Consider the following 25568-nt stretch of genomic DNA (forward strand, 5'->3'; position numbering starts at 1 on the left):
ATATTACACATAGTATATTCAGAAAAATGATCCGTAAGTATTCGAATATTTTCGTGATAGTATTATCAACAAACTGCGGATTTTTGTGCGAATTCGTATTTTTATACAGCTAATTACAGAAACGAGATGTAGAAATGTATTTTATTCACTGAATATTATAATAAGTTCTATACTTTTGATATTTTATGTAGTTTTGCATCTTATGTGCAGTTTGTGCACTTTTGCAATTTTAAATTTCCTACAACTGTATAAAAATCGAAAAATTATATTTATGTTTTCGTTTATCTCATCAATGGTCCTGTGTTTCTTCTATTTCAAATTTTCGGCATTTAAAGCTTATTAGTGATTGTTTTACATTATCAGTACATAATATGTTACATTATATTAGGTAGAAAGTGCAATAATTTTCAGGAACGCCAACATTTTTTTTAGAGTAGTTCTCTTTTTGTAAAATATCCAATGAATTGGACGAAAGAAAAGTCTTATGTTCGTTTAGTTCCATATTTATTACAGTTTACAAGGATGATTTCTTTTCTTTTCCTCATTCCAACGATGAGTAATAACAGCAGTTTATTTCTAGAAAATAATATTTGAAAATACTAAGGATTTCTTAGCAAGCAAAACATACAGATGATAACTAAGAGTATCGCCTATTACCTGGAAACAGCTGCTCGAATGCCAAAAGTAAAAGTACAGCAATGACGAAAGGTGTACCGACTGAGGGAACGCGTAATGGATTCCGGTAATTAATTCGAACATCGTGTGTCAGGTACTGGAATGCCAGATAGGCTATTAACAATGGCGCACAGTGCCGGCTCGTCCATGATTGAAGAGCGATTCTCGATGTTAGAGCTGCGCGGTGCATTTCGGTAGACAAGAGGATTTTATTCGACGTTCCATTGGAAACATAAACGTGAAATAGAATTGAAACGGGAGTTTCAATACAAAAACATTAAAAATATTTGGTAGTTTCTTTCATAATGCTGCTAATAGGCATAGTTTTTTATTTGAATTTAGACGGAAGACATTAACTTTGCTGTGATTTTCGAATTTTTATATTTCAATTTTTATGTTAGTTCATATATTAGCAAACATAAAAAACTTGATCAGTCATATTCTAATCATCTGTTCTATGTATAGTATGAGAAAAGTACGACATCAAATTCACTAAACATAAACAAAAGGACTCCTGTAATAAAGTTGTAGTCTTCCTATAGGATAGGACCTAGTATAGATACGTGTTTGTTTTATTGATATCCTGATCATGGACACGAACAACGTTGAAAGATGTATGTATCTTATATCTCTAATTAGAGAAGAAATGATTTCGTTTATTTTGCGATATTGCGATATTTCACAAAATCGAATTGCAAAATCATTGCCGTCACAGTACCAACAGCAATTTTATCATACTTTGCTCAAATTTGAGATACTCTGTAATGTTACAAAAATGCAACCGAATCGAAAATGACCGAATGAACGTAACAGGATTAAGAAACGAAGATTTACAAGGTCAATCATTCTATCTATGTATTTGAATAATTTCTAAATTATGTGTTGATTGATAAATTTTACACAAAAATTGCAGCATCTCGGGGAAAATACAATGCAATATACAGTCAGCCACGAAAACCTACATACATTTATACACTTTTTAAATTAGATAAATTATAACAAAGACGTTAGATCTAGTAATCCTTTTAACATCAAATTTCATATTCATTGAATTGTCACATACGTTTAAAAAGACAACAATCTATTATATTTTTATAAAGGAAAAATAAAAGAAAACAAAATGCAATATCAGAAAAGATATTCTGTTATACCTAAAAGAAATCGTAGGAAGAAGATAAATTTAATATTACATATCAACACATTACACTAATATGTTAACGTCTTATGTTAATGTCTTCTAGGCATGTGGATTTCTTTTGTAGGTATCAATAACGGTTTACAATATTTTTGATGCAGATGAAGATCATGGAATTATTAACATGGAGTTAAGAAAAATGTATTAACAATTATTCGTCCTCAATTGCCTAATATCAGTAAAAGCTTCGTGTTTCACGAAGATTTTGTTGGTATTGTTTTATTTATAATTAAAGAGCTATTTTTTTTATTAAAAACACAGTATTTGAGGGTAATAAACATTTTCACCTTTTTGCAACGTGAGCGGTATGTTATTATATATGTCGGATTTACATTAGGATTAGGGTTAGGGGCGTTTAAAGAATCTTCACTGGAATTAGCCATCGGTGTGGTACAACAAAGGTAGAGTTTATTGGCACAAACAGAGATATTACAATGGACAATGGTCTCAGGTTCGAAAACGAATCCGCGGTCAACGGGACAGCGAATTGACATTCCGTCAAATTCTAAGTTGGACTTTATGTTAAAACGTGGAGTAATCACTGCTTGTAGAACGTTAATTAATTCGTTCCTTAATTCGTCGATGAGATCGTACGAGAGAGTACGTCTCCGTTACGGTGACGTTAGGGTCAATTAATCGTATTTCTAACTGGCCCGTACTTACGCGAGTACTTGGGAAACTCGTAATGAATGAATTTTTGAATTTTTCGAGAATAGAGATTAATCGACTTTTATCGTTACCAATTACATCAGTGTTATTGATCTCGTCTTCCGCGGTTTTACTACAGGCATTAACTATTTTTGTTTTACAAATAACGAGGCTATTTCGTGTAATATTTACGTCCTTGGCTTAAAATTTCGCGACCAATCATGATATCGTATTTTAAGTAACTATCAGCAAGGATATGAAAAGTTATCTCCAAGGTAAAACCATTAATACGTACAATGGGCAAAATTTGAGATGTACTTTTAATACAAGTATTTCTTATTCCTCGCATTACTACTATATTAGTCGTTCTTTTGCCAGAAAATTTCGAGGTTACGAATTCTTTAATTAGTATAATAATTTAATTATTAATTTCGGATAATTTAATTCTTTAATTTCTTTAATTAGCATTCGGCTCCAGAATCGAAGTAAAATGTGAACGACTCACCCAGATGACTTAACTTACCAGTTGAAACTACCACCACGCAGGAGTTGACTTGACGTTCGTTATTAGAATTATATTTTCTTTTCCGTCTTAACGGGCAGTTTGGCGCAATATGTCTCTTCTCCTGGCATTTGAAGCAGGATACTGTCGGCGATGTGGCTAGTCGGTTTACTTCTGGGTTTCGTATGTCCTCCTGCGGCTCCAATTTTATTTTCTTGCGGTACTCCGATGTTTTGTGTTCGTGGATGCCTCAGCGGTAGCACTTAATCCGATGGTCTGATGGCCTGCTTCGTTTGGCTTCAGGGCCCGCCGATGGATTCTCCGACGTAGACGCCAGCCTCTTCCTCGCCTAAGAGAGAGCACCCATTTCTGTTCGGAATTGGTCCTGGGTCCTGATGTCACTCGTAAGTGCCATTCGTTCAACTCGTTGGTCATGTGAAGTCAGTCGAAAAAGGACGCAGGCGTTGATTACTTCAGCCATAGTTAAATCTTCCCATCTCGCCTGCAAGAAGGAACGAAGACGAATACCGAAAGCTCCCGTGGTTTCATCCTTTAGTGGTGGTTCATTAAGCATCTTCATCAGCGCTGAGGTTGCCGTCTCTTTGCCATTAAAACACGCGAGGGAAAGTTCCATAAATCTTGACCAAGTAAGGCCTCCCCGAACCGGGATTTGCGTAAGCCAATGTGCTGCAGTACCCTCTAGAGCACGACATATAGTGGTGAATAACTCGCCGTCTTGTACAGACCTTCCCTCCAGGAGTAGACTGACAATTGCACACCATACAGCCAGGTCGGCGTCCGCGATTTCGGGATTAAAACGCGGTAGCTATAATTCTTTAGGTTCCACACTCGATTTTTGCTCTCTCGGCTGAGTTAACTCGCGCACAATGGTCATGAGCTGTTGCGTTGTTACCACCAGCCCTGATCCCACTTCTGATGTCGGGTACACATTATGATTAAGGTTAGGGACGTAAAACCACTCTTCATTTGGATTATACATTGTTGTTATGCAATAGAGAATGTATTGACTAGTGCAAATATGATTATTACAGAATTTGACAAGTAACCGTGGTAATTAGATACTCGAAGCTAATGACAATGATCCTACGTTCAATAACGAATTTGCGGTCAACGGGATAACAGAATGCGCCTTCTTCCAAAGCCCAAGTTGTACTCGACTTGCTTGTCTACGGTACAAGTATTACTAAACTAACTCTTTGTTAAAACGTGGAATATCCACCGAGCGTAAAGACGCTAGATAACTGGCTAATACGGCCTCACGAGAGAATGAATTTCCGTCGCGATGATGCTACAGAGGAAAACTATGATGGGGTGTGTCCAAGGACACGAGATCATCGGATTCGTCGAGTAAAACCTTCGCCCGGAAAGTGAAGAAGATTGACGTTGTTATTAATTGGTCAATTTCTATGTTGGTAGTTAGAGAAGGATGCTAACCGCCCTTGAGAGAAAGTTGCTAGCGGGAAGCGTCGTTCGTGAGAAAAATAGATTTCCCCTATCTTCCCGTAGTTGGGATAAAGACTTTGTCTGTTTGAAGGACTTTAGTTAACTAAATCTTGAGATTTGTAATGGTTCCTCAGGTTAGCTGAACATGTACTGTTAGGATGCGTCGACATCTGGTAATCATCTTACCCGAAGAATAGGGTCTGCGTGTGGCGAGCCACGGAACAGAAACTGTTGGAATGTATACTGTCGAGTGTCCCTACAACTATTTCTTTTTAAGGAGAGCTATACTATTACTCCATACCTTTGTTAGACAAAACGTTCATCCCTTGACCGCGGCTACATTCGGCGACTGGTTGTCGCCTCGAGCCGAAGCTCATTATCACAAATCTCGAACAATTATGATCGAGTTAAGTTATAGAGGCTAAAATATTGTTTTATTATATATCATATATTATTATTATTGACACCTCCAATAATACACATGTTGTTCTATGCGACAAAATCGTAGAGCAACACATAAGGTATAAAAGTAAAGAAATTACAGGAAAATAACACGAAAATTAGCAAAATTACATAAGGAATTTCAAAAAATTTTTCCAAACTTAATATTATACAAGAATAAATAGCCTTGATTCACACATAATCAATACAACACAAAAATATCTGATAGTTCCAACAACATTTCCTTAGTATATTAAATTTATTGATTTATAGAATGGCTAGATTTTAATACCGAACAGATAGAATCTTCCACTTTATTTTAATTATAATAAACAATAATGAAAAGATTACACGGATGAATAGTTTTCTTCCATATTATATTTCATAATAAAAACAGAATATTATAATGTTTATAGTATTTCATTAGAATTCTTAGCGTTAATTAATAATTCATTTCGATAATTATTCGAATTAACATTATTCTTTAATTCTTTTATTCTATATCACATATATTTATTAAATAATAAATATTTGTCAAATCGAATATGCCATATAATGACGGAAATTTTTCGATAATTATATAAAATGCTAAATTACTTCTCAATCGGATAATAATATTTGGTTTAATATTTTTTATTGTGTATTTTCAGGTACTATGTGGATACTCAGGTGATAGATCGGATAATGGGTGGATAATAACCATTCTACAGCTTTAGTAAGTTAATCAATTCGTTAAATGATTAAAAATATTTTCTCATAAAAACAAATATGCATATTAGTTTCTAAGAATGAAACTTTATACATTTTTATTCCATGAAAGAATTGCTGCTATCTTTTTCTTATTCTTGCATATCTTACTTTGTGCATAGATGTTTCTATGAGTTATTAAAAATACAAGAATAATAAAATAATAAAATGTATAAAAGATAACGTAACCTCGATAAATAGTATTCAGACGAGGAAGATATATGTCGTACCTACTATTATGCGAGTTCATTGTCTCAACATAGGCATATGTAAATTATCTCGTAGAAATTACGATTACGACGAGTTAGCAAAACATAAATTACGACAAATCATTGGAAATCTTGTATTAATTTTGTTTAAAGCTTTTGAATCTTGAGATAAAGTTTAAGAAACTTATTTTCGGAAAAAAGCATCAAAAATTTTAAAAAATTTAATAACTTAGTAAATTGTAGTGCGTTAAATTTTATATACAAAAGGCGATTTACAATTTATTGTATATTATTCGAAAATATTTTATTTAACAAGAGTAAATTAAAATTCTAAAAATAAGTTTAAAAATATTCTCGAGAATATCGATTACTAATATAGTGAAATGTTAAAATAAAAAATTTAATAAATTGAGGTGAATTATGTTTCGAAAAAGCAAAATAAACAAGAATAAAAAGATGAATAGAATCAGGTACAAAATACAAAAGAATTAACAATATTATATTAAAAGTCGGAAGGTTAAATATGAAAATAAAGAATTTATAACATTGCCAGTAAACCACACATTTTACTCTAATAATATACACATGCCAATTTAAAATACATAAAACTTAATTGTCTATTTACAAATATAAGAACACATATATAAGTATCTTCATTTATACGTTTGCTATTAAACAATCCAATTCGATTCTTTGATACACTGAGGATACAATACCAAACTTTTAAGCAGTAGGTGTATATTATGATATTCACAAATAAAAGGTATCATTGGAAACTTTACTCTGTCTACAATAAAGTTACTCATCTGTCGAGAACAATTGAATTAAATAGCAGAGCGAAAGTTATCGTAACAAAGCAAATGTATCGAACGAACAATGGAAATACAGAAAACTGATAAGAAATAATGCACGTGTTGAGTATCCGGGTATAACATATGCGATTATACGATTTTAAATTAACTATATACATACATAATGCTAGTCAACGTTTAGTTGTTTTATCAGAAACGTTGGCGAATAACGTTCGGGAATTATCGAAAACATGTTTTCGTTAGTAAGTTACAGGGAATTAATGTTTCGCTGTTCGTTATTGCGAGGAAAATGTTATTCAATAATATCGTGCAGCGGCGTTCATGCGATGTTGCGTGATTTAACGGAAGTATTAGTATACTTTGGGAATTTGTTCGAAGCATGATGTTATTAAATTCTGGGAAATTAACGTTCTACGATACAATGTTGCAGTCTTAAAGAATTAACGATGAATGATTATTAAGATGTTATATGTCATGTGTTTTTAAATGGGGAAAAAATTAAAGACAAGTAATAAAATTATCTAGTAAGAATAAGTTGATAGTATTTTGGAAATAATATTCTGTATGTATACATACTGGAAAAAAATTAAGGATAATTGTTAATATTGATAGTAAATTGTAGTGTACACTGTATTTTATAATCAAAATATATTTTTAAGTTGAAATTAGAAGTAGTGAATAAGATTTAATGACTTTTAATATCTGAATTAATTTCTTTTAATGGAAGTCATAAAAAAGTTGGCAGAATATATATTTTGGAAATAATATTCTATAAATATGCATAAAGAATGTAAATATATTTAAAGAAAAAATTTGATTATATTATACGATTGAAAATCACTATATTGAATATTTACTATTTTTCCAAGTTACCTAGGCTTTTTGAACAGATCTCAGTTTATCAAAAGATTGCATTCTTTAAGGTCCGTCACGTTTCAGATTTCTGGAAATGTATCTTAATTTAAAAAATATGTAGAATTACATAATTTCCACTTTCACATTTTTTATTACTACTCGATTTGTAGATTGTTTAGTTCGCAAGAAACATGTTTTTTCTACTTTCCGAGATTTGTTGTTATATACAGATATATTTCTTAGCATTTATCTTTAATTTCGAAACAACTTTTTATTTCGCTTGTCTTAATAGTAAGATATTATGCAGTTATTTCAAATTATTTCAAATTATTTCAAATTATCCGTATTTGAAAAATGTGTGGCTCTAAAGGTCGCGAAACATAGTTATTTAAAATTTCCAAATTCGTAGTTTTCAAACTCTTTTCTCTCAAAATATCACAACCCCAATTCAGTGATAACGAAATTCTAGATTTCCAAGTATCCTGAAAATTTCCGATTTAAAATATCCGAATTTAGTGTGCGATGAACAAGAAACCTCAGCAACTAAAAACAGCATGGAAACACATGAAAAGCTATTTATATCCAAATCAGAGTTGAATATTATAAATAAGCGTTTGCGTAAGGGCAAAAAGGAAAGAAATTATCGTTGACAGCAGAGAGTGAAACTGAGTCCGATGGAACAATTTGGAAAGAAATAGATACAAGTCCCAAACCTGACAGGACATCAGTTCATAATATTTTTACGAATATGCTAAACAGCATATAATGAAAGAACAAGTAAAAACGGCATTTTATCTTATCATTGATCATTGTATAAGGGATCATATAATAAAATGTACAGAAGAAGCATTTAGAGTATTGGGGACTAAGAGGGAGCTAGCTGCAACAAAACTAGATGCATTTATTGCTCTGCTATATGCCCGCGGTGCATATCAAGCAAAAAATTTAGATGTCTCATATTTGTGGAATAAAATTTGGAGACCTGCATTTTTTTCAAAATGAGCAGGAATGACTTTGCTGAAATTATGAGGTTTATACAATTTGATAAGAACGAAAGAAGCCAACGTTTACGAACCAATAAATTTTTCTTTTTTTTTATTTATTGTTGAAATTACAATCAATTCTCGCGTTGAGAATTTTCAGTAATTTTTCTGGCGTGGCGCAGTGACATGGCTGTTTATTTACAATAAGTTAATACTTATTATAGATAGGTATAATTTATAAGTATTATAAGTAAGTGCATATGCTTAATTTGGATAATTAAATGAATCTAACGTTTAGGTCTAGCGGGTAGTGCCTCTTCAGCCTGCGAATCTGGTCCGTCGTATCGAGTAGTCCAGTGATTAGGGGGTTTCGGTGTTTGTTGATTCTTTTGCTATATCTGTCGCTATATTTTGCTATTTCCTCTTTGACAGTGGGTATCTTGAGGTCGCGGTGTATTGTTTCATTGGTTACATACCAAGGTGCGTCAATTAGGGATCTTAGCGTTTTCGATTGAAAGCGTTGGAGTATTTCAATGTTGGAGTTACTTGCTATTCCCCATAGTTGGATTCCGTAGGTCCAGACAGGTTTTATTACGGTCTTGTAGAGGGTAATTTTATTCTGTATGTTTAGTTTGGAGCGTCGGCCCGTGAGCCAATAGAGTTTTTTTAGTTTGTCCTTTAGTTGCTTCGTTTTATCTGAGATGTGTGTCTTCCACGTTAGTCTCCTGTCCAGGGTCATGCCCAGGTATCGGACTGTGTCCCTGCTAGGAACTGTTGCATTGTTGATGGTAACCTGGGGGCAGGTTTGTTTTCGGAGCGTGAAGGTTACATGTGAGGATTTCTTTTCGTTGACTTTGAAGCCCCATTTGTGAAACCACTTTTCCATGGAGTCGAGACTTCGCTGGAGAGTGGATGAGGCTATTACCGGGTCTGCGTGGGTAGCTAATAGCGCTGTGTTGTCTGCAAATGTCGCTATTGTTATATCGTTTGATATAGGTAGGTCGGCAGTGTAGATGGAGTACAGTAGGGGTCCGAGGACACTACCTTGGGGTATGCCGGCTTCTATTGGGAATGTTGCGGAAGTGGCGTCTAGGCATTTAACCATGAATTGTCTATTGGTTAGGTAAGATTTTAGGATGGAGTAGTAGGGGTGAGGTAGGATCTTTTTAAGTTTGTATAGTAGCCCTTCATGCCATACTTTATCGAATGCCTGTTGGATGTCTAGGAAAACCGCTGAGCAATATTTTTTCTTTTCGAGTGTTTGGCTGATCGTATGAGTTAAGCGGTGGATTTGCTCTACTGTAGAATGATGTTTTCGGAAGCCGAATTGGTTCTCTAGGATTGGAAGGAGTCGGTTCGTGAGCATCTTCTCGAATAGTTTGGACAGGGTAGATAAAAGACTGATTGGGCGATAGGAGCAGGTTTCGTATATCGGTTTACCGGGTTTAGGGATGAGGGTAATCAATGAGATTTTCCAGTCCTTAGGATAGTGTTCCAGGCGAAGGATAGCATTAAAAATCGATGTGATGAGTGCTATCCCTTTTGTGGGAAGTTCCTTGATTGCTCTATTGCCTATTAGGTCGTGTCCTGCTGCTTTCTTGGGGTTTAGGCGACTGATTGTTTCTATAGTCTCTGCAGAGGAGAAGGGTTCGATAGGAGGGGACATTTAGAAGGGGGTGTGCAGGTATTCAGTAACGTCCGCGGCGGCTTGGGGGGAATGGGGTTTGAATACTTTTGACAAGTGTTTGGCAAACAGGTCGGCTTTTTCTATAGGGCTTCGCGCCCATCCACCTTGCGGACGGCGGATAGGTGGGATTATTTGTGGGGGGCGTGTGAGTTTCCTGGAGGCCTTCCATAGTGAGTAGTTGGCGTCGGCTGTGGGGGATAAGCTGGCGAGGTATTTATGGAAACAGTCGTTTTTATAGTTTTTTAAGGTTCTGGATAGCTTTCTAGTTGCGTTGTTAAGTTTGCGTTTGTCCTCCGGTGTTCTATGGGTCTGCCATACTCTTCTTAGTCTACGTTTTTCTGCTATTTTTTTTAGTATGTATTGGGGATATTCTTGTTTGCTGCTAGATGGCTTTGTCGATGTGGAGAGGCGGATTGCGTTTATTATGCTCGTGTTTAAGTATTCCGTGGCTGCTTCGATATCTTCCTTTGTTTTTAGTGGGGTGAAGGCTGAGGTTGAGTGTGTAAAGACTTCTCTGAAGAGCTGCCAGTTGGTGTGTTGGTTGTGAATGGAGCCATTAGGTGTATTCTCGATAATTGTTGAACTGACTGTTGCTATCACGGGAGAATGATCAGAGGAGAGATCAGCCGAGGAGTTGATCTGGACGTGTCTTGATGGGATATTTTTAGTTATGAAGAAGTCGAGAAGGTCGGGTATTTTGTTGGTGTCAGTGGGCCAGTATGTGGGTTCGTATGTGGTGAGGTAGTTGAGGTTGTTGTTTATTATGCTGTTTAAGAGGTTTTTGCCTCTTGCTGTAACCAGTCTGCTGCCCCATTGGATGTGCTTGGCGTTATAGTCTCCTCCAACTATGAATCTATTGCCCAGGGTGTCCAGGAAGTTATCAAAGTCTTCTTTGGCGATGGAGTGTCTGGGAGGGCAGTATACTGCTGAGGTGGTGATTGAGCCATGACAGTCTTCTATTGCTACGTTTGTTGCTTGGAGGTAGTCTTTCTGGAATGATGGAAGTTCGTAGTGCTTAATACTTGCTTTGATTATTATTCCGGTGCCACCGTGGGCCTTTCCGCTGGGGTGTTGGGTATGGTAGAATTTGTAACCATTTATTTTCAGGTAGCTCTTGTCGGTGAAGTGGGTTTCCGATACGAGCATTACGTCGATTTGCTGGTGTTTTAAGAAGAGTTCTAGTTCAAGTTTGTGTTGCGCTAGACCGTTGGCGTTCCAGAGTGCTATGCGCCTTGGTTTTATTTTGAATCGGGGCGTGCTAATTTTTCCACGATGAGTGTTAGTAGCGATAGCAAGTGATTTATTTGCTCTGATTGTTTCTCTATTAGCTTTTCAAGCCTTGAGGAGTTGTCTGTGTTAGGTGGGTTGGGGACACTGTTTTGGGGAAGAACCAATAAATTTGAAATGGTATCTACAGTATGGGGCCAATTTACAGAAAATTCACAAAATTGTTATAAATCTAGTGCATACATTACTTTTATATAAGGAATCGCGGGGAAAAAACCATACAATAAAACTGTCAACAAGTTCAGCTTCATTACTGCAAGAAATTTGTCAAGTAGAAGATTGTAAAGGTTACAAAATTACGAAAATTTGTTTAAGATGCGGGAAATGTTTATGCGGCAAATGTACATTTGATAATAGGATAATTTGTAAAAAATGCAGCAAAGTTGAATAAGATATATCTCTATATAAATAAAAGTGTAATTCTATTTAAGTCTATAATTGAAATTAAACAAAAGTAAATTTGGACGAAATTTTATGAAAGTTCATCATTTTATATACATTTAGTTATAAATTAACCATTATCTAAGTTAAATCATAAAAACTATTACTTCTTTAATCACCGGTCATTTTGACTGCACACGGTAGAAATAGGTATACACAAAATGTCGGTAGGTTTAGTGTTAATTATCTCCCATATGTTATGATTTATCACCTTCTGCCACTATCCATTTATGATCGCACCCTCAATTGAAAAATTCTCGAATTTCATATTAATGCATGATTTATGTACCATAAAACTATACTAAAATAATTTCAAGAGTATCCTATTTTATCATATTTACTACTCAGGAAAAGAATTTACTACTGCATGGCTGACGTGCGTAAAACACATAAGCGGATCGTAAACAATATTGTGAAAACACAACAATTTTTTTATTCGTTATATGACAAACAGTTTTTAAAAAGTTTGACGTTCTTCGATTTTCGATCGCATCTCTAATAGCATTGCACTATGTTCCGACGTTTCGCGAATAAACCAGTTCACTTCTTGAACGCAGACCTGAAACTATTCCGACCAGACGTTCCGGACACTGAATTAGACAGTTTCAAGTTTGCTCTGAAGAAGTGAACATTTCTGTTCACGAAATAGAGAGCAACGTACTATTAGAAATACCATCGAAACCCGAAGAACCACGACTGTGTCATTAAATACACATTGTAGAAGTTTGAAATCTAAAATTTTAAAAATACTTTCATATAATATGATCTTAGATATAGAAGGACAATATGTATGTAGGCATAAATAATATTAGGATATTCAGGTTATAGCGTAACTTAAAACCTATTGCCTATTTGAGGATGGCGGGTTGATCCACATTCGCTTACACCAATGTTTTGTACATTAATAGTATGAATGCATTCGACATATCACGCAATAAATGTTGTGACTGTGCTATATTAGGAAACATACAGTGATACACGTAAGTATTCGGATACTTACTATAGAATCTTTTTATCAATACGTTATGTACATTATTCGAAACTTTTTGAAATTTTATTAGCACTGTAATGAGATACGAGTATCATGATTAGGATAGTAAAATTTGAAATCAATCCGAAAATGCAAATATGCACTTAGTGAAAAAGTAATATGCAGCAGGAACAGTATCTTAAACATACAATTAATTCTAAATATAATTTCACTATATACTGTGGTTTAATAAGTAGTGAATATATATGGTAAATAATATAATGAATAGTTGACTGTTCAAATACTTTGTTGATCTCTGTGAAATGTATAATATCCAATTAATAACTTCCATATATGTTTTTAAATTCGTTTCAAATTTTATCAATATAGTTATGATAGCCATATTTTGTGATGGTGTTAATAAAGTTTCAAAAGTTTTATATAATATTCAAGGTGTCCCGCAATTTAGTCTATAAACTTTGCCAGTATATTCTATAAATAAAATTAAGACTAAAATGATATATAACTAAGTCCATAAATATTTTATTAAAAAGTTATGATAAAAACATGAAACGTAACACTATATATATTGTACTTATGTGTGCATTTTGAAGTGTCGTTTGGTTTTATCAACGCAAGATTTATATCAAATTTCATATCGATTATGTCTTGCTTCTTTACAGCGTACATTCATCGTTGTATAACTCGATAGAATTAGGCACAGAAATATTAAACATGTGTATCTTCTATCAACACGTATCATGAACATTATGTATCTTGTTTCTTTCTATGAAGCATTTATCGACTTTTTGCTATATGACATTTTATTTTTAATTTTACCTATAAAACACACTGGCAAAGTTTGTCTATTAAATGTGTCTGTGGGATAATCTGTATAGATACATAACAAGTTTTCGACAACGTTTGAATATTTTTATGAGCCACTCTAGGTATGTTATTAAATGACATCAGCATGCACTCTAGAGTTGCAAAATTACGTAATTTTATTCTCGAAATATTCCAAAACAGACTATCTTCGGTTATTCTCCGATTTCCCATTTTCCATTCTATTATTCACTCAGCATCAAAATTTAAATCTCTGGGACAAGTCAGCATCGGAGGTAACGTCTTCGAAGCATCAAAACGCAACGTCACGTCGCATCGTTTCGATTCAAGTGTCGTATATACATAGAACAGAGTTAGTATTCCTCTCAAGTGAATAATAGCCAATCGAATAGTCATAGGTCATAATAAAACGAGCAGTTGGTCGTGGCGGTATTAGCGCCTCTTTAGCACACGTCGCTGCGCTCTTTAAAACCGAAAACCGAATTGGTGATCTGGCAGTGTTTTCAATTCCTCTAAGAGTGGAAGGAGTCGATTCATGAGCATCTTTCCGAATAGTTTTGACAAAGTGGGTAGAAGACGAATTGGGCGATAGGAGCTACTTCCGTGTATTGGTTTTCCGGGTTTAGGGATGATTAATAATAAAACGGGTTTAGTTATCATTAATATTTTCCAGGGCTTCGGATAATATTCAAGGCGAAGAATTGCGTTAAAAATTGATGTGATGAGCGCAATCCCTTTTATAGGAAGTTCCTTGATTGCTTTATTACTTATTTGGTCATGCCCCGATGCTTTCCTGGGATTTAGGTGACGGATTAATTCTGTAACCTCTAGAGAAGTGAAAGGTTTAATAGGAGGAGACATTTGGAAAGGAGAGTGCAGGTATTCCGTTATTTCGGGGGCAATATTGGAGGAATGAGGTTTAAATACGTTGGATAGGTGTTTAGCGACAGGTTGACTTTTTCTTTAGGGCTACGTGCCCATCCACCTTGCGGACAACAGATTGGAGGGATTATTTGCGGGGGACGCGAGAGTTTCCTGGAAGCCTTCCATAGTGAGTAGTTGGAGTCAGCTGTGGAAGACAGATTGGCGAGATATTTTTGAAAACAGTCGTTTTTATATTTTTTGATGATTTTGGTTAACTTCCTAGTTGCGTTGTTTAGTTTGCGTTTGTTATCCGGTGTTCTATGGGTCTGCCATACTCTCCTTAGTCTACGCTTTTCTGCGATTTTTTTAAATATGTAATGGGGATATTCATGTTTGCTAATAGAAGTCTTAGTAGGTGTGGAGGAGCGGATAGCGTTTATTATGCTCGTGTTTAAGTATTCCGTGGCTGTTTCGATATCTTCATTTATTTTTAGTGAAATTGAGGCTGAAGTTGAGTGATTAAAGACTTCTCTAAAGAGCTGCCAATTGGTGAGTTGGTTATGGATAAAGCCATTAGGTGGAATGGTCAGAAGAGAGATCCGCCGAGAAATTGATTTGGACATATCTTGGCGAGATATCTTTAGTTATGAAGAAGTCAAGTAAGTCAGGTATTTTGTTAGTATCAGTGGGCCAGTATGTGGGTTCATATGTGTTGAGGTAGTTGAGACTGTTGGTGTTTATGCTATTCAAGAGATTTTTGCCTCTTACTGTGACAGGTCTGCTGCCCCATTGTGTATGTTCGGCGTTATAGTCTCCTCCAGCTATGAATCTGTTGCCCAGAGCATCAAGGAAGTTATCGAAGTCTTCTTTAGCAATGGAGTGTCTGGGAGGACAATATACTGCTGAGGTGGTGATTGTGCTATGGCAGTCTTCTATTGCTACGTTTGTAGCTTGGAAATAGTCTTTCTGGAATGATGGAAGCTTGTAATGCTTAATGCTGGATTTGATAATGATTCCGGTGCCGTCGTGGGCCTTTCCACTGGGATGTTGGGTATGGTAGAAGTTATAACCGTTTATTTTCAGATAGTTTTTGTCGGTGAAGTGAGTTTCAGATACGAGCATTACGTCGATTTGCTGTTGTTTTAGGAAGAGTTCTAGTTCGAATTTGTGTTGAGCTAGACCGTTGGCATTCCAAAGAGCGTCTTGGTTTTATTTTGCGACGGGGCGTATTAATTTATCCATGATGAGTGTTAATAACGATAGTAAGTTATTTATTTATTCTAATTGTTTTTCGATTAATTTTTCGGGTCTAGAGAAGTTGTCTGTGTTTTGTGGATTGGGAACACTATTTTGAGAATGGTCCCTATGGGTTTTCGGATTATTTTGATTTCCTTGTACTGCTTGGACATAGGAGATTGAAGTAGTAGTGAATTTTGGAGGTATTTGATTGGTTGTCTCTTTGGCTCTGAATTTAGGATACTTTTTTATGTATAGGGTTTTGTAGGCTGAGCAACCTTTGTAGTTAGCAGGATGGTCTCCTTGACAGTGGATGCACTTCGTTGGGATTTCTGGTTATTTAGTGCACTGCTCAGTGGGAGGTATACCTGCGCATTTGACGCAACGAAAATTATGATTGCAGTATTTCTGCGTATGGTCGTACCTTTGGCACCGTTTACATTGCACTATCTTCTTCTTTATTAAAGGAGATTCGATTTTTACTACCGAGTTCATTAGTCGAGTTATGTTATAGATTTGTTTGTTATTTGGTTTTTTTTTAAGTCGATGAAGAATAGGGATACCGTGTTTTTTTAGACTTTATGTATTATGTTGCTGATGTTAATTACTTCATGACTTCAAGTTTAAGGAGTTCGAACTTCAGTTTAGTTCAGACAGAACTTCGGGTAGAGCTTTGGAGCGTTAGAATTTTTCACTAATAAGGTAGGGAACACTTGGATTATGTTTGCTTCGATTCACTCTCGATGGATGGGCGTCACGTGTTGTTTTGTGAATTTCACAGGGCACTAGACACACATCTGCACGCTTCGTCACTCGGATTGGAATTGTGACCCTTTCGTTGATAATCTTTACGTTGTCAATTTCCACATTATACGGAACAAGAGATTTGAATTTTCTTAACTCTGTTGCGTTCTTCCGATCATTTTCAGTTCAATTAAATTCTTCTAATATTATAAAATATCTCAAATTTGAGCAAAATATGGAAAAATTATCTGTATAGGAGCGAATCGTGCAGTATCGACCAATCTAAGTATTTTTGTTATAGCTTAAGCTAGAGTCGTTAAAAATCAACCTTTTTTTAATTAGTTTATAGTATAAATTGTAATTTGCAAGAGTAAAGCTGTTGTAATTTGTAGAACACGAAAAATTGTCGTTCAGTACCGACAGATATTTAATTAGTAAACTTTTCAGTCTAAATGGTCAATAATGTTAAAAAAAGAACATTTAGATGGAATACACATTTTTATTCGATTTTTATTTCTATATTATATTACAAGTAGAATAATTACTATTTTCTTGATTTGTGTATTCAATGCGTACGCAGTCTTTACATAGTTGGTTTTTGGAACGTTGAAAGCCTCAGCGGCCTTTGGTTATTTTATTTTTTAAGGTGGTTTTATTTTGCACTTATGTTCTCTGTCCATTTTCCTTCTCTTTGCTTTGGAATTTTTGACATTTTTCTACAGAAAAAGGTAAAAGAAAGATTAAATGAATATCTCTTAATTTAATTGCAATTGTGAGTAAGCAGATTTAATTTACAAATAAAAAAAAATTTAGTCTATACCAAGCCACGACTGATAGGTGGTAGTGGATGACAAACACATGGGAACACAAAGAACATGTACGTTATAGTATATACAATATACAAAAAAATTGCAAACTGAAATTGGTGATTACACCTAATAAATTGTATATACGAGATATATATAATAGAAAAAGATTATTTACTCACTGGAGAAACAAGATACCAGGCTTAGAAAATAACTTTTAATATGAACGTATACGTTTAATGTGTCACAACAGCAAAAATCCTATATGATTTATCACTCTATTTACATTAAATAAATTAATTAAATATTTTCTTAAAATATTAGAAACTTGCTTTGTTTACGGGAAATATAAAAATCCAAGGACCGCAATAGCGTTAAGGAAAACTGTTAAGATGATTACATTGTTTCATTATCTTTCCCGAATTTTTATAATTTGTAAATTTGACGTTTTTATCAAAAATTTTGTAAATAAATTGGCTAATAGATCAACTTTATGTGTGATGTGCTGAAAGTTATTCATTTTGAAAGTTATTGCGAACTGAAAATTTCCAATATGCAAGTAGGTAAGGAGATGTTTAAGTTCGAAGTTCGGTTTTCTTTTCATCGGAAATGCTGTTTCGAACGAGTGCAGTTTGCTGACAGTTTGTATATTATCGACTTCGATGTTTGTTGTGTATTGGAGAAGAAAATAGGAACTTTTTTTAAACAGGTGAGAATGTTTTTCTGTTTGGAATTGACAGTGGCGCGAATAAAAAAATTTCAAACTGTTCTATTTTTTTATCACGTAAATCATCTTTTCATCAGAGGGCAAAGCTATTACTTGTACTACTATCTTCACTTGTTTCGTGACGCTCCATGGGAATATTTGAATTTTTCTAACTCAGACATACATACAAATATTTCTGTTCCACGAAAATATGTAGATTGGTTGCTTCAAATCATGCAGTGAAAATTATTCGTTTCAAAATTGGTTAGAAATGAAAATTTCCCAAATATAATGAGTATAATGAAATTTATGTTCATATTGTTGTAACTGTTGGATGATCCCAGAAGTTGGAAACTTTAGTTTCCACGATATTATTATAGTGGATTTATAGTATTAATGTAATGTAAATTATAGTACTTCGAATACTATATAAAGATGATATTACGTACTTTATAATGAATATAATAATAATACAATATATTAATACTTTAATAATAACTGTATTAATAATATTTTTAAATATTGATATTTCTCTTTCCATTTATAGATCTACGCATATCAAATACCATTTATAGATTTCTCGCATATCAAATATTTTCTCATCATCAGAGAATTAAAAACTTTTTCATATCGCACAAAAAACTTAACAAAGAACTGCAACTCAAAAAATTTGTTTACAATTTTAGTAATTATTTAATTACTTTTATATTCAACATTTATATAAAACATATATAACGCAAATTTCTGAAATTACCAAGAAACAGTGGTACCTTCAAATTCTAAATTAACCTACTAAACTCAGACTCTGTGCTTGTCACAGAACTTGTTACAAGTAACTCTAATCAAGAAAGCTTAACGTAACATATGGAAGTTCGTCACGGTGAATACTGATAGATTTCGTGGTCATTTGAGCAGTCAGACAAGTTTTGATCTTCAGAATTGAATTTTCCTTCTGTGTGGCAAATAGACGTAGAAATAGACAAGATATAGAATATAGAATAGACAGAGACCTTCAACAGCGTGATTATATTCTTATCTGTATCCCTTTGTCGACTAACTTGATTTGTCTGCATCTCCTGCGGACGATAATGGATCTGACTTGCGTGATGCCTAAAGTAATTACCACTTCGTTTCTAACATGGATCCATTGTCCGTGGAAACAGCAAACGTCACGGACTTGTAGTAACCGCTTTTTGAATTATAAAAATTGGTTTGACTTATATTTAATTTATTTTCCGATTGTAACAGTTTACTTAATTCGTTTCCTTTGTTTGTTTGATTAAATGCCAAGAATTAATGTTTTATTTTCTGTCTTTGATCTAACGCAAAGACACTAATTTTGTTTTTAGAAAAGATATTCAGTTAAATATTAGGGAAAAATAATATGGTGGTACTTGTGTGAAGATTGAGGATTGTGAATGGAAAGAGATTGTGTTAATAAATTTTCAAATTTTTACAAGTAACAAAGTAGTGGTTTTGGCGATGCTTTTAAATGAAGTTTCGTTTGTATAATTTGTATAGGAACTGAAATTATAAAAAGAATACGTGTACAGAAACATTCGATAATTGCACAAAAAGATTTGCTGTTTTTTGCATAGTTGTTATCCCTACTACAGAGAGAGGTTTCCCTGACGCACCGCGAAACTTGCCGATCCGTCTCGATCGAGTTGTGTAACATGATCCAATGTCAAGTATCGCTAAGAAAATATGTATGCAGATAGTAATTTAAAAATAAAACATTTTTATTTTTGTCTTTATCTAAATTAAACTTCTATTGATGTATTTGTGTAATTTTTCCGATTAAAATGAGTCCAAACACGGTATAATTTTCATTATATTTACTTATTGATACGTATTTAGTTATCATTTATTAGGTAAGCAAATATGCTCCAAATTATATCGTGTTTGATACTTTCTTTCTCTTTCACCCGCGTCGTCCTTTTCTACGTTTGGCGCGTCTAAGATCTCAGTTTCGAGGAATAGAATCGTTTCTATATCTCCATAATTGTAACACTTGAGCCCCGATTTTCGTGCAATTATCGAATGTTTCCTGTATGTATCTAATATTTGTTTTATCGTTTTCTGGTTATTATTAAATATTTGTCCAACGAATAATTAAGACTGAGGTATTTATAATTGTAATAAAATTAATATTGAAAATATGATAATTATAATAATTTAATCAAATTAGGATAAAGATTAATGTAAATAAAAATGGCACTAAAAAGCATATGCACTGTAATATAATACAATAATAATATTACTTTATCGTTCTACAATATCTAATAAATTGTGGGTGTTATTTTATTACAAATAAGCTGTCTAATTAATATCTGTAACGTAGTTGTCACCACTGTTCTATAAAATCATGGAAACAAGCACTGGGAGAAAATTCTAGAAATCCAAATGGAGACGTTTGCTCTGCAACGTTAGTTATACAAAATTTCCAACGAAACCATCATACGTGTGTTTGCATTCGCGCTTTGAAGCTTTGAAGCAAAAACCACTTTTGCACGCGCTTGGACGCCACGCTGTCGCATCGTTCGCCATGAAAGCAAGCTTAACGATCGTTCAAAACCCAACGTTTTCTCAATGTGTCGGTCTTTCGTATTAATCGATCGATTGCTAACAAATCGTAGTTGGGATTCGAATCGCTACAAAGAGACCCTTTAAAAGTGGCAACGACTAGAAAGTATCCGTTTCTGGATCGATAGTTTGTTCAACGTGAAAAATCCGATGGTATTAGCGACTTCTGATAGCAACGATGAGTGATGTTGCTTTGAGAGATTTCGTACGTTTTCGCTAAAACTTATTTCTCGATATTTGAATGTACATTGCTGGTCAAGAATTTGGACTCACTTTTGCAGTTGGACTTATACAAAATTAAAACAAATACAACAAATATCAGTAAGAATTTCTTTCATTTGGCCAAATATCGTAAAAGAGCTTTTTAACGTTTTTAAACATCTATTGCACATACAAGGTAAATCAGTAAGAAGTATCTAAAATATCTGTCTAATATAACTCGTTACATATTGGCTTTATCGAAAAATGTATTAAATGAATTATATTGCATTTCAAGGGACCCATTGGATGAATATAAATTCATTTTTAATATCTTATATTTTCTACGATATCAAAGTGAGTTTGCATTTTTTAAATGGCACCGAATTTATTGTTAATCTATCCAGCTGGACATTTGCTACAAAAGAGTATTAACCTATTTATACCGAAAAACTATTAGTTTAGAAGATATTTTAACTTTAATTTGTCAAAATGTAATGTACGAGAGACAAGGAAAGACGTAAAGCGGTATTCTTGTGCTTATATTATCTTTGTTTTACGTGCGTTATACTTGACAAATTAAAGTTAAAATATCTGCCAAACTAATGGTTTTTTTTAGTGTAAATAAATTAATACTTTTTTATAGAAAATATCCAGCTGGATCGATTAATAATAAAATCGATGCCATTTAAAAAACTCAAAATCACTAATATCTTAAAAAATAAAATTACATTCTTCCGATGAGACGTTTGAAATGCAACATAGTTTATCTAAGACGTTTTTCGATAAAACCAATAGTTAGCGAATTATTCTAGAAAGTATTTTTTATTGATTCAACCTGTATGTAAGTACTGTAATTTGTTTAGTTTAATCACTTATTTCAGTTCTTTATTTTTGTGAACACAACATACAACTTCGTATGCTAAAATATCTACATATCGTATAAAACTGATTTTTACTGTTGTGTTCCATTATAAAAAAGTTTATTATACCTAGTACCTAGATACGAGAAGAATTCGAAATTAAATTTTTGTTAGAGGATTAAATTATTGGATTGTATAGCATATGTATACAACATGATTCAGGCAATTAGGACAAGCTATAACTCTGGAACAGTGTTGCATCCAATTTGATGAAATTAAGATTGAAATATTTTTTGAACTAAAAATAAATATTTTCAGGTAGAAATACCCTAATATTTTTGTATCGAGAAACGTATCGATTGATGTGTAAAAAAGTGTATGACTCTGTCTGAAAAAACAGAGGTGATTTTAAAATATTCAAAACGCATCCGCTTTCGGAGTAAGCACCTACGCCAGATCATACATCATTCGAAACCTTTCTATTTTACCTAACCTAACCTAAAATTATTTTTCATCTTCTAGCGTTTCAGTTTCAGCAATTGGGTAGATTACCTCGTGTACTGATACTTTCGCATGTATAGAATCAGCATAGTAATTCACATCTGTATTATATAAATTTAGGAAAAAAATGTTCAAACTCGTCAAACATTAGACAAAAAAGAACAGCTCCAAAACATGTAGAGCTCGTTGCAGATTGTAGATAACAAAGATCAAAATGCATTAGCGAACATTGAAACTTCTTGTGTGGACAAAATTATCGAGGGAGTCTGGGGGAATCACAACAGGTGTTCAGGAGCTGCAATGGTCGTTGTAATGCCTTTGAAATCAAGTCGGAAGCTCGGGTTTTCTGCGCGTTCACATGCAAATGCGTCCTTCCGATGGACGGATCGCGTGTAAACATCGCGCGAGCGGATTACTCGCGTGTTATGAGCCTGTCATCGCCGTTAATCGATTTTTCCATCGTAGCGCGTCCTTTGACGAGTCGACCTCCACCGAGGTTTATTTCTCCTTCGGAATTCATCGACGGAGTCCTTCAGCATTCTTAATGGAATATCCTAACGAGATTTTAAATAAGCTCCCATTTGTTAGTCAATCTGTAGTTGTTATTAGAGAATAATAACAGTTTTAATGAGAATAATACTAGGGGTGTTATTAGCATTGCTCCATGATAGGCTTAAAGCACGCACAATTTGGAAGATTTTCATGAATAGTTAAAAGCTCGAAAATTTGTTAGATGTATGTTAGACAGTGTTCAATTTCATAAATGTAAAAAATTAGATGACAGATCATTAAGAAATTATTAATATCATTTATAACTGCTGTTTTATTTGAATTTATAGCCTAAAGAACCCATAAATTCTATACATATTACCATAATAAATCCATTAGTTATGTATTATTAAATTTCTTCCACATCTGTATTCATTGATTCTTTTGATAACTGTTTCAAACAATCTTAAGATTCGTATCATAAACGTTCCCATAGATTTCTTTGTTATTTAGTTTGGTGAATACTGTGAATGATTCCATAAATCAGATTCAAATTTTAGGTAGAGTCTTCATCTTAATTTTGCTTCAAAATTTTTCCATGAATTTAGATCAGGATATGTTACATTGATATTTTTTTTATTGGTATTCTATCATTATACATTGACTGCTTTTACCTTCACTTTTCTAAATCTTAAAGTATTCTGTATGAAATTTTACTTTTAAAGCACAAATAATTACGAGTTTTAATGTTAAAGCAAAAACAATTTTACAGATCTGTCAAAAGATATGCTTCTCAAAAAATACATTGTTAAAAATAAGTAAGAACCAAAACCTAAAATATTGTATTAGTGATACAATATTTAACTAATTTTGCGTTACTAACAAATTAATACATTATTTTGCTTTGTATTAATAATAAATGCTACACTCCTAAATAAAATAAAATATTTAAATATTCTTTATCTAGTCTGTTGAGCTAGTTTATTGAGGCTATAAAATGTTGAATAAAATTTTCAATGCTATGTACGAAGACTGATTGGGTGTATTTACGATTCAAAAAATCATACCAAAAATGGTTGGCAGTAATACTCAATTAATTGACCAGTACTTTTAAGGAGTGAATTTCCCAAATCAATTGATACCACTCGTCAATTGAAAAGAGTCCACAGTTTTTCGTTTTGACGCGTATGATTTCTCAGGGTCAAGAAATAACACCAATCAATGAAAGCGTCCGACCATAACACAGTGGAATTTCCAGCCTTATTATTGTCGTTTCGTTGGTGAAATATGTGTCCTTGACGTAGAAAAAAATTTAATACCGTTCGCTGGGAGAATTTCATTGCGAACGAAAGGGGAAGAAACGAGGAAGTCGCGAGACTACACTGCGTTCAGTTCCAAGAATGCTATTTCCCCACGTGTCTTCCGGGTCATTTCTATTCCGAACTTTATTTCATCACTGCACTTTATCTACAAAGATAGCAATTTAATCGCAAGCAAAACATACACATTTATCGAACTACAATTCCTTAAATCTGAATTACAGTTACAGTACAATTTCAATGATATCAGAGAATTGATTATTGGAACATCGATCAACCAAACTGGGGATTGCCTACTGTAAGAAGTGTTAAAAAAGAAAAATAGAACCTGCAAAAATTATTATATTTCAATTTAACCATTTTTCGTTTAGCTTCGATATTTATAAAATAATTCAGAAAATTATTCGATTATTGAAACAGCGTATAGTATAATTAATTTGAATAATTAAAGTTCATTTTACATTCCACGTCTGTAGAAATTTCTCAACAAGCGAATTTCTTGATTACATTATATTCAAACCTCTTTCTTTCTTATTCAGTTAGACTTTTCACATTTCTTCAGACAATTAAAGTCATCCATATCTTAAAGGTTTTTGAATAATATTGGAAAATCATCATCATAAATTAATATTCTTTCAATATTAATTTGATTGGAATGAAATTTTTGCCAGTATGAGCCTTTTGACATATTAGTCTTCATACTTGATGCTTAATGAAGGATTGTTGAAGAATTACAATTAACATATTCTTTAATCCTAATAATCATGATAATAATCTTGTAAGAAAGTGAGTCTAGTGTCTTTTATTCTAATCATCTAGTTGCACTGTTCAAACACACTAACGTTATATATATATATAGCGCAAAATGCTTTTAAGAAATTTAATGTAATTATAAAAGAGTTATAGTTAATATACTTTTTGAATATAAACCAAATATTACTAAATATTTATCTGTAACAAACAGAACAATTATTCGGAAAAATAAGTTTCATTTTAAACATCTTATAACGTGAATATGTACAGAATGAAAAATGGTTTAAAAACTTTTATTCTTATAACTATTCACTTCTTAGATAATTGTAATTAACATATAATTTAATCATGACAATCATAATATGTGGTGTGATGCCGCAATTCGAGAGGTGAGTCTCACTCGTCATGTTGTGTGATGCCGCAACTCAAGAGGTGAGTCTCACTCACCACTTTGTTTACTGCGGTAAAATGGTGGCGTAAACTGTTTTTGGGGGTTTAGAAATTTGTTCAATAAATTCGTATATTTTATATAAAGCCAGCAGCGAAGCGAACAGCCGCTTAATCACTTGCGATATTTGAAAACATTAGTCCACCAATTAACTGGAGATTTTCGCCAGCCACACGATCGAGCCTCGACTTCAACCTCAGATTTCGAACATATCCGCTTGGATGGAAAGCTACACGATATTCTAACAGGAGTTACGAAGGACTGCAAAGTCTGTTTTCAGAGAAATAAAACCG

The 25568-nt window shown here is 33.5% G+C and overlaps 1 protein-coding gene across 11 annotated transcripts in view; it reads left to right on the plus strand.

Moving 5' to 3' along the window:
• LOC126873815 (octopamine receptor beta-2R-like) overlaps nt 1–25568 on the plus strand; it is a 612816-nt gene that overhangs the window by 468037 nt on the left and 119211 nt on the right. For 9 of the 11 annotated variants that reach the window (XR_007692555.1, XR_007692556.1, XM_050635074.1 and 6 more), the window contains one exon: nt 5576–5640. The gene's annotated coding sequence lies outside the window, so the exon portion shown is untranslated. Of the gene's footprint in view, nt 1–3323; nt 3425–5575; nt 5641–25568 lie in introns of all 11 variants that reach the window. The other 2 variants (XM_050635076.1, XM_050635072.1) reach the window with 1 other exon arrangement.

Source organism: Bombus huntii, chromosome 15, assembly GCF_024542735.1.
Source record: "Bombus huntii isolate Logan2020A chromosome 15, iyBomHunt1.1, whole genome shotgun sequence".
NCBI lineage: Eukaryota > Metazoa > Arthropoda > Insecta > Hymenoptera > Apidae > Bombus > Bombus huntii.